Genomic DNA, 10145 nt, shown 5'->3' on the forward strand with positions numbered 1-10145 from the left:
CTCCCCCCACGTGTGGGTTGGTCTCCCTGGGTCAGGCTCTGGTACCACGTGGCGATCGCCCGGTGCCGGTGCAGCGTGAGCGGGACACCGGTTTCAGGGACACCGGTTTTGGGGACTGCCTGGGAAATCCAGGTTTGGGGGAAGCCTGAGAGTCACGGAGTGGGAAGAGTGGAGAGGGGCGATCCTGGAGCTGGGGGACTCCCGGCAGCCTGAAGGGAGGTGGAAGATGGAGAGCGGGGGAACCAGGGACCCCCTGGACACTGAAGTGGGAAGCCTGGAAAGGGGGGACCCCTGGGATTCCCCGGACCCCTGATAGCCCAGAGAAGGTGGGAACCCCAGATATGGGGGAACCTCAAAATACACAGGACCCCCAGAAACCCAGAGAGAGAGAACTCCTGAGAGGTTATTTTTGCTGAATCTTGGAGTTTTCTGTTTGAATTTGGATCTCTTGGGCTGAATCTTGATATTTTCTAAATTTTTGGGGTGAGGGAGGGAATTCTGTTGTTTCTGAGCTTTATTGGTCTAAATGTTGGTGGTTTGGTTTCTTGAAGGGCAGAATTTTCCTATTGTGGAGGAGTTTTTCCTTTATATCAAGATTTTGGCAGTTTTAGGGCTGTGTCTCTGTGTTTAGGGCTTTTGTGGCTGGATCTTAATATTTTGAAGGGTTTTATGAACACAAATGCTTGGTGACTTCTAGAGATGGACTTGGGCTGGAGGAACCCCCAACCTAACACACTCACCCCTTGTTTTTGCCCTGAAAACAGGATTTGTCATTCCAAAGCTATGGCCAGATGGAGAAGGAGGCTGCAAGAAAGAGGAAGATGTCCCGGGACCACCAGGCAGGTGGGGAGGAAGTCAGTGCCCCTTTCCCCCTCTCTCCTGCTCCATCTCCCAGCCCAGCATCGCCCCCGGCTGCAGGACAGCCCCGCTGCCGACGCCGTCCTGCCGGGGACGGACTGGGGGGATCTCCTTGCCCTTCCCTGTGGCATGGAGGCAAATCCCATCCTCTCTTTCTCCACTCTCCTTCCTCTCCTCGTTCTGTCCTTATTCCTTCCACTTTCCTTCCTCCTCTCCTTCCTCCCTGGTTTCTTCTTCTTGTTCCTTCCTCTCCTTCTACCTTTTCCTCTTCCCTTCTCCCTGTCCCTTCCTCTCCTTCTCCTTCCTGCCCCAGGCACTGAGCTGCAGATGGAGACCAGGGGGAACAAATCCCTGCGGCAGAACCTCGTGGAAGAGGCCGCTTTGAGCAGCTCCTCAGTGCAGGAATCCAGCGGGGAGGAAAAACTGAAGAGATCCACGAGGAGTGGCTGCAAACCCAGCCCAGGGAGCTACGAGGAGAAAAGACCCCCCATGAGACAGCCGGAGATCCAGCCACAGCTCAGAGCTGATGGAGAAGCCTCAGGGTGGAGAGAAGCCCCACAAGTGCTTGGAATGTGGAAGAGATTTGGAAATCCATGGGGATGCAGAGATACCCCGCAGCCCCTGGAGGAGCCCCCACCGGAGCAGGGGGATGCCTGAGGAGAGGCTGTGACCCCGTGCGAGACCCGTGGACAGAGGGGCCCTGCCGGAGCAGCCTGTCCTTGCAGGACTGACCCCGGGGCAGAGTGACCCCCGGGGCTGCAGCAGTGTGAGGGGACTGCTGCCCGTGGGACGGACTCAGGCTGGAGAAGTTCCTGGAGAGCTGTCTGGTGGGAGGGAGCCCAGAGTGCAGCAGGGGAACGACTCCTGTCCCTGAGCAGCGGGAGAAGGCACCGGGGATGAACTGAGCACGGCCCCCATTCCCTGTGTCCTGCACTGCCGGGGTGGGAGGTAGAGCTGGAAGGAGGGAGGGGTGGGAGGAAGAGGTTTGGAAGGGTCTTCTTTTACTTCGCATTACCCTGCTCTGAGTTTTTGGAGTTTTCTGCCACAAATCTCTCCCCCCGTGCACTCAGCCAAAGGGGTTTGGGGCGGTTTTCCCTTTTTCGGGGAAATCAAAGCCATGCACTGATGCTCCGAATTAGGGGCGGGAGTAGCGAGGCTGCAGGGCTTCCCAAGGAGCCGGAGGCACCCCACACGCAGGGCTGGGCAGGTCGGGCCGGGAGCAGCGGAGAGCTTTGTTTCTCTTCTCAGCTGAATGGCGGCTCGGGCCGGGCCCGTTCCAGGGCTGCTCCTCAGCTGCGGCTTTCCCCTCACGCAGCCCGGGGGGCGCTGGGAGCGCGGGGCGGGGCTGGGCCGTGTGCAGAGCCCGCCCCTCGCTCCGATTGGGCGGTGCTGCCGTCAGTCGTGGTTCTGGCGCGCTGATTGGTCGGAGCGGGGAGCAGCCCGGGCCCGGAGCCGCCGGCAGGGCGGCCGTGGCGCAGCAGAGGCGCCATTGGCGGAGCGTCGGTGCGGGCCCGGGAGCGGCGGCGGCGGCGGCGGCGGCCGGAGCCCGGTGAGACGGCAGCGGCGGAGCTCGGAGGCGGCCCCAGCGCAGGTGGGAGCCGCGCTCGGTTCTGGCGGGGCTCGGGGCTGGCTGCGGGCGGAGGGGGCGGCAGGGGGCTGTGGCGGGTTCGTTGTGCCGTGTGGGCGCCGTGTTCGCCCTGGCGTGAGGGCGCTGCGGGAGCGGCTGCCCGCGGTCTCCTTCCCGCTGCTGCCTCGGCAGGAGCCGGTGCCGGAGCAGCGCTGGCTCGTCCCGGCTGCTGTGGGTAGGACAGAGGTGGCTGCCCCGTGGCCGGGAGTGTGCGGGAAAGTTCCCGTGGCCAGAGGTTTGTGTCCCCAGAGGAGCCGGAGGAGTCCTGTAAAAGTAACTTTGTTCCTGGACAAAGGGAGAGGCCACGGGGCATTTCCCGTGGGGTCTGTCCGAGTGTTGGAGGACGCAGCCTCCTTTTTATGCCGATTTGCCCGGCCGCATCTCCGTGTCCCTTTCCGCAGTGGCTGAGGTCCTTGGAAGGTACAGACTTCCCGATCCGCCTGCTGCATGTGCCCCTTAATGTGCACCCCCACTTTGTATAACATCCGATATTCATGGCTCTGTGAAGTCTTTGTTCTTCTTCGGGAAGTTCAGGAATTTCGCTGGACCTTGGCTGAGCAGCAGTTCGTGTCAATTTGTAACATTTTCTGAAATTTATGGTTTCTCTCGTTAGTTCCTTACCTCCAAGTCCCTGGCCCTATCTCCAATGGGATTCACACCATCTGTTTGTAAAGACACGTTCATTTTTTTCCTTTTAATCCCCCCTCTTCTTATTTTTTCAGTACTTTTCTTTACAAACTCTAGAAATGCCTTAATCTGTTCTTCCTGGGCCTTCTTTGGTTTTGGGGCTATTCTCAGTGACCTCATTCTGTGTCCTTCTGTAGCCGTTTCTGGGTCAGGAGGCCTGGCTGCCACCTGCATGCCCTTGATCCCCTGCTGAATGAGCTGCACTGAGCAAGGTGTGGTGCATGGCAAAAAGATGAGAGTTGCTGTAGCACCTGAGAGGAGAAACAGCATTGGTTTAACCCATGGTCTGCCAGGGAACCACGAAAACGTGTCCCATTCCCATCCTTTCCACATTTGGAGTGGTACATGAGCTGCTTTCTTATTTCCTTTCTTCTCTGTTTCACCACTTTTCCTTTGCCATCTCTTTGCCAAGAGCAGTTTGAGTCATTTAATTTTCCACAGCCTCCTGGTCCTTCTGCTGAAAGAGAATCTGATGCCATCCCAGGGTGAAATGTGGTGCTGCTCATGGGAGTGGATTGGTGGGTGAGAAGGTCAGGAGCTGGAGCTGTGTGCTTGGTTATGATTTGGAGGACAGCTTGTAATCTAGTGATGCATTGAAATGATCAGTGGGTTCTCCGGCACCTGGTATGAATTTGTTCGGGTTCCCAGGGGCTTCTCCATGGTGTTGTAGGATTTGTTCTGGTGGCCGTTGATCTTTTCCCCATTTTTGGGCGCTCCCTCCAGCCAGGGATGCATCAATTGGCTGCTTTTCTCTGATTAAATCATCACATCCTTGGCTTCCCAAGTGATTTCGCTGAACTTGTGGCAGCAAAAGCAGCCCAGTGGTCAAACCCACCCTGTATAACACAGACAGTGCCAGCAGATGTTGGAGTGGGGAGAGGGATGATTCCCCCCCGCTTTTGTGAGTGAAGTTCTCCCAACATTCTCCGTTTGCTGTTTTCCTTTGCAGCTTCAGGGATTTCTGTTGCAGAGTCAGAGATGCTCAGTGTGGGCTCTGCCTTTAGCGATGCAAATTCCGTCAGTGCAGGGAGGCAGAGCTTGGGGTGAGGGGCAGAGGGAATCAGCCCAATTCCTGTGGCAGGCAAGGAGAGCCTGGGACATTGTGCACACTTCCCCCAGCAGAGTTAATTTGCATTTCCAAAGCTCCTCTGCTGGCTGCCTGGAAGGAAGCTTCTCCTCCAGGGCAGCCATCAGGTGACTCACAAGTGGCCCCCCCCAAAAGCGGCTTTTTTTTCCCCCCCTTTTTTTTTTTTCATATTTTTTAACTGTTTATGAGGAAAAGGGTCGGTTTTAAAGCTCTTCCAGTTTTGCAAAATGCAACCTACAGGTGAATATCGAAAAACCCATTCCAAAATTCTGCCATAACAGCCATTCTGCCATAACAGCCACGCACACACATACACAAAAAAACCCCAAAGCAATAAAGATTTTTGCTACTTCTTCCCCTAAGACTAAAAATTGATTCTCACACCACTGGCCCAAACCCAGCTGACAATATCAAAGTAGGATTATTAAGAAAAAGCCTTCTAATGATGTAATCTTGTGTAGTGGTTTGGTCCAAAATACTCATTACTGTTTATCTGCTGTGAGATAAGAATTAGGAGAAATGCAAAACAGGCACCAAACTTGAAAGAATATAAAGAAGTTTATTAACAGACCTAAAAGAAGGAAAAAAAATTATACCACCTTCAGAACTCTCCTCCTCCCCCCACCTTCCTCCCTTCTCCCACTGACAATGTGAAAAGACAACCCTTAAGATGTTCAGTCTGTTCACCACTTCCATAATAACCTTGTTCAGTCCATTTAGAAAGAGAAGTCTCTTCTTGCTCATGCTATGAAAACATTATCACAACGAGACAGCCGCCCACTTCCAAATATTGTTCAGTCCATTTAGGAAGAGGAGTCTCTTCTTGCTCATGTGTCTCAGTTTTGAAAGACAGGTGTCTTCTAAGGAAGGCAGAGGCCCCCCTTGAAGTGGCAGATATAACCCCTTTTCCCTCCAAGTTATTATATTTTGAAATCAAGAGCCTTTAGGCGAAGATGTGGGAAATAGGAATAACAGTTCTTTACTATATATATATATGTATATAACCAGTCAAACAAAACAACAACAACTATGGCAGTAACAGCAATCACAAACCCAGTGCCAGCCTTCTCGGCTGTCAGGCTATTTCCCCTCGGGTGCAGTTCCGCTCGCAGCCGGCAGGGGCGCTGGCGGCTCCCGGTGAGCAGGGCAGGTGCGATGGTTCCCCCGCGGCTGCAGGGGGCGCTCCGGAGCGAGCTCGGGAAACCCGCGGCTCTGGTGCCCTGGGATCCCGGGAAGGATGGAACAAAGGCTTCACAAACCCCTGGGCAGCTGATCCCGGGCTCTCAGGAACAGCAGGCTGAAACGGCAGGCTGGAACGGCAGGGACGGACGCAAATCCTGGGTGGCAGGCGAGATGTATCCAGATGGGAGAACCCCACGGAGGCCCAGGCAGGCAGGGCGAGCAGGGCTACAGCGTAGCGAAAGCTCGAAGCAGCAGCGGGGCAGGGCAGCCACAGCCCGGTCTCCAGCAGGGCAGGGAAAGCGGCTTTTGGGGTCCCGGCGTTGTTTCCAGCAGGAAGAAAGAACGGCCAAAAAGAAAGAAGCAGCAGCTCCTTTCTCTGCAGCTTCTCTCTCCGGACGCTCAGAGCGAACTGACCCCACACCCAGGTGTAGACAAAGGAGTAGCCAGGCCCGCCCCACTCCCCTTTTTGTCTTTCTTAAGTACAGCTATTTGTCCCCTAGCAACATGCATATGGGAGAAAATTCCTTTAACAGGAAAAAAAAACTAAGACTAAACTAAAACCCCAACATCATGCTATGAAAACATTATCACAACGAGACAGCCGCTCACTTCCAAATATTGTTCAGTCCATTTAGGAAGAGGAGTCTCTCTGCCTGCGTGTGCGTCCTTTCCCCCGACTTGCAGCTTTTCCCGCAACTGCTTTCGAGGGTCCACTCTTGAAGTTTTTTGGGGTACAGTTTTAAGGTTGAGCCGTTCAGAAACAAAAACAGAGGCCCTTCTCCTTCCCTGGGAGCAAAGGGTCTTCATCATCTTCATCTTTAGGACTATCTCTGGGAGCATCTCTAGGGACTGAGGTTTCTCCTTTCCCGTTTGGAGCAAAAGTCCTCATCTGGTTCATCTCTCCCTGTCCAAACTTGTCATGAAATTACAGCTGCGTCAGCACCTGCCTATCTCAGCGCAGGTGCTTTTGCTTATGAGTTGAACACTCCACCCCCCAGATCTTCATGAAATGACAAGGGGATACTCTGATATATCATAGCTTCACAACAGAATTTCAGCTTTAAGCATCTCCTCTCTCTCTTCCCTCAGGTTTTCAGCTCTTCACAGCAATAAAAGGGTTAATCTCACCTCGGCCTTGCAGCTTTGCAGCTGGAATGTTGAATTTTTCTTATCGCAGTGGAGAGGGGGGAGAGCCGAGCTGCTCCGGCTGCCCACGGCAAGGCAGTGGGGGGGGGTTCCACGGCTGGAACAGGTCCATGGCTTCAGGATGGCCGTGGCCCGGCCCGGCCTGGCCCAAGCAGGGCCTGGCCGGGCCCGCTGGCCCCCACACGGGGCCCGCAGCCACCTGTCCCAGCGCCGGAAACGAGAGAGAGCTTGGAGGGGGAGTTTGCCTATTCTTAAATGTGGATAACAGAGGTGATCACAACTTTAAGTGGCTTAAAGAATTGTCCATATTCAAACTGGCCAGCTGATAGGTTCTATCAGTTCCCAGAGGAAGCTGTAAGCACTCCTTAGCAAGGACATCCCTTCCGGGACTATGCTTGCTAACCTATGACATCTTGTTACCAAAACTGTGGGAAGAACAGAAACTCTCCAACAACCTTTTTAGTGTTAGAGGATTAAGGCTGAAGAAAATGAATACAGAAGCTAAATTTTTAGCAATGTAATATTGAACATTTATTAGTAGAACAAAGGCAAATCACAGCTCTGGGGCGCTTGGCAATATTGCCAGAGGCGCCCTCCATTCATTTTACTGCGGACTTAAGTACTCTCCTGAACTGTTACATATTCATTAACCCAGGAAGGAATTTACACTTCACTCGCCTTTCCCCGCTCCGGTTTCTGCCCCTTCCCCCAGCAGGACACCGCCTCAGTCCTCTGGATCGCTTCAGAACTGCAGACAGGCCCCCTCTCTCCGGTGCCTCCGCAGTCTCCAGCCTCATTGGCAGCTGCCAGTTCCCTTGGGCGGTGTGAGTTCTGATGAGGTAACAATCTTCCTGGGATGCATGCGGTTTATCTTCTTTGTTTCTCAAAGATGTCTTGGTTCCTGGCTCTGTAGTTTCTCAGCTCAAAAGACATTTATTACCATGTGTTTATTAATACATTTCTTAGCGTATTACAACTATTTTGAAATTACAGTTTACCTTAATCTCGTTTCTACTTAACTACATTTTACCTTAACGCTATTTCTACACAATCCATCATCACTTCTAAATGTTTGAATCATATATGTGAAAGACAACATTTAACATTCACTCATTTATCACACCAGGGTACGGAATTGCAGACATGGATTCCAGGGTGTCTCGGTTTTGAAAGACAGGTGTCTGCTAAGGAAGGCAGAGGCCCCCCTTGAAGTGGCAGATATAACCCCTTTTCCCTCCAAGTTATTATATTTTGAAATCAAGGGCCTTTAGGCAAAGATGTGGGAAATAGGAATAACAGTTCTTTACTATATATATATATATGTATATAACCAGTCAAACAAAACAACAACAACTATGGCAGTAACAGCAATCACAAACCTAGTGCCAGCCTTCTCGGCTGTCAGGCTATTTCCCCTCGGGTGCAGTTCCGCTCACAGCCGGCAGGGATCGCTGGCGGCTCCCGGTGAGCAGGGCAGGTGCGATGGTTCCCCCGCGGCTGCAGGGGGCGCTCCGGAGCGAGCTCGGGAAACCCGCGGCTCTGGTGCCCTGGGATCCCGGGAAGGGATGGAACAAAGGCTTCACAAACCGCTGGGCAGCTGATCCCGGGCTCTCAGGAACAGCAGGCTGGAATGGCAGGGACGAACGCAAATCCCGGGTGGCAGGCGAGATGTATCCAGATGGGAAAACGGAGGCCCAGGCAGGCAGGGCGAGCAGGGCTACAGCGTAGCGAAAGCTCGAAGCAGCAGCGGGGCAGGGCAGCCACAGCTCGGTCTCCAGCAGGGCAGGGAAAGCGGCTTTTGGGGTCCCGGCGTTGCTTCCAGCAGGAAGAAAGAACGGCCAAAAAGAAAGCAGCAGCAGCTCCTTTCTCTGCAGCTTCTCTCTCCGGACAACTGTCCCCACACCCAGGTGTAGACAAAAGAGTAGCCAGGCCCGCCCCACTCCCCTTTTTGTCTTTCTTAAGTACAGCTATTTGTCCCCTAGCAACATGCATATGGGAGAAAATTCCTTTAACAGGAAAACCTAAGACTAAACTAAAACCCCAACATTATCCACCCCGAATTTTTCCCATACTAACATGTTACATGAAACTTAACTTTTTTTTTTTTTTTTTTTTTTTTTTTAACCATATAAATCTATGCATTACCCAAATTATATACAAATATACATGCTGATATTGATACAAGTACAGAGCCATGGGTAGTTCACCCTAAAACAAGGTCCTCTTGAGGTAAGCATCGGGTCTCTCCATCCTTTTGCATCACCCACCAGGTGCAACCTGGTCCCTGAGCAAAAACAACCCCACGGATGGGTTTGTCTTTGCTCAAGGCAGACTTTACCCAAACAGTTTTTCCAAGCATACCTCTCATGTGCACCACTGGAACCTTATCTCCATCTGTTGTTTGTAGGGGTTCGGATTGGGCAGGGCCTGCTCGGCTGGTGGAACCTCGAGTGTTAACTAACCAGGTGGCTCTTGCTAAATGCATCTCCCAGTTTTTGAAAGTCCCCCCACCCAGTGCCTTCAAGGTGGTTTTAAGCAGTCCATTACACCGCTCAACCTTCCCAGCTGCTGGTGCATGGTAAGGGATGTGGTACACCCACTCTATGCCATGTTCTCTAGCCCAGGTGTTTATAAGGCTGTTCTTGAAATGAGTCCCATTGTCAGACTCGATTCTCTCAGGGGTGCCATGCCTCCAAAGGACTTGCTTTTCCAGGCCCAGGATGGTGTTCCGGGCAGTAGCATGAGGCACAGGATAGGTCTCCAGCCACCCAGTGGTGGCTTCTACCATTGTGAGCACATAGCGCTTGCCTTGGCGGGTTTGAGGCAGTGTGATGTAATCAATCTGCCAGGCCTCCCCATACTTGTATTTGGACCATCGCCCACCATACCACAGAGGCTTCACCCGCTTGGCCTGCTTGATCGCAGCGCATGTCTCACAGTCATGGATAACCTGGGAGATACTGTCCATGGTTAGATCCACCCCTCGGTCTCGTGCCCACTTATAGGTGGCATCTCTGCCCTGATGGCCTGAGGCATCATGGGCCCATCGAGCTAGGAACAGTTCTCCTTTATGTTGCCAATCCAAGTCTATCTGGGACACCTCTATTTTCGCAGCCTGATCTACCTGTTTGTTGTTACGATGTTCTTCATTAGCCCGGCTCTTGGGGATGTGAGCATCTACATGACGGACCTTCACGGATAGCTTCTCTACCCGAGTGGCAATGTCTTTCCACTCTTCAGCAGCCCAGATTGGTTTTCCTCTGCGCTGCCAGTTTGCCTTCTTCCACCTTTCCAGCCAACCCCACAGAGCATTGGCTACCATCCATGAATCGGTGTAGAGGTAGAGCTTTGGCCACTTCTCTCTTTCAGCTATGTCCAGAGCTAATTGGACAGCTTTGAGCTCAGCAAATTGGCTCGATCCACCTTCTCCTTCAGTGGCCTGTGCAACTTGTCGTGTGGGGCTCCATACAGCGGCTTTCCATTTCCGGCTAGCGCCTACAATTCGGCAGGAACCATCAGTGAAGAGGGCGTATTGTCTTTCACTCTCTGGTAGCTCGT

Source organism: Corvus hawaiiensis, unplaced genomic scaffold (assembly GCF_020740725.1).
Source record: "Corvus hawaiiensis isolate bCorHaw1 unplaced genomic scaffold, bCorHaw1.pri.cur scaffold_32_ctg1, whole genome shotgun sequence".
NCBI lineage: Eukaryota > Metazoa > Chordata > Aves > Passeriformes > Corvidae > Corvus > Corvus hawaiiensis.